The following is a 516-nucleotide window of genomic DNA, read 5'->3' as shown; positions in this document are numbered from 1 at the left end:
AGAAGCTAAAGATAACTCATCCATATTTTTATGGCCACCAAGTCAACAACCAAAGAATTGTTTGTTCAACATTCTGAACACAAAAAAATAGATCCAAAAGAAAAAAACATAGAACCAGTGGTCCACTACAAACAAATCTCCTTGTATATCACAATACCATCTGTCTTCATTCCCTCCTCTGTCTTTTGGAAGGTTTTAGTGGGAACAAACCCAATTCACGAGGAGGAGATGCAGATTGATCAGCAATAGGGTCCTGCGAAGACTTCAAAAGAACGACATTATTACACATAACAAGAATAAAGTAAAAACAAAGGGACCTAAGGATTATTAGACAGACTAACTCTCACCTGCTGTGGGTGGTCTCTAATCACACCAACCGAGGCAGATGGTATTGAGGAAGTTAAACTCTGCAACTGCCAACCTGAACCCTGCAAGCCAGTCTGCGAAGCTAGTTGGTATGAACTAGATACAGTCTGCAAAAAGAAACGTGACTTGAGAAACAAAGGGAACTTATGG

General features: G+C 39.9%; 1 long non-coding RNA gene across 2 annotated transcripts; it reads right to left on the bottom strand.

Moving 5' to 3' along the window:
• Position 1: 1 nt before the first annotated feature.
• Positions 2-510, bottom strand: LOC104774859. 2 transcript variants are annotated; one of them, XR_765549.1, is made up of 2 exons: positions 348-510; positions 2-262 (listed from the first exon to the last, which is right to left on the bottom strand). It is a non-coding gene; the product is annotated as an uncharacterized LOC104774859 (long non-coding RNA). The 2 variants fall into 2 exon arrangements; XR_765548.1 differs by having other exon boundaries at positions 2-253.
• Between the last annotated feature and the right edge of the window lie 6 nt (positions 511-516).

This window comes from Camelina sativa, unplaced genomic scaffold, assembly GCF_000633955.1.
Source record: "Camelina sativa cultivar DH55 unplaced genomic scaffold, Cs unpScaffold06235, whole genome shotgun sequence".
Taxonomy (NCBI): domain Eukaryota; kingdom Viridiplantae; phylum Streptophyta; class Magnoliopsida; order Brassicales; family Brassicaceae; genus Camelina; species Camelina sativa.
Note: the sequence above shows the minus strand (reverse complement) of the source record. Positions and strands in the feature narration are given on the sequence as shown.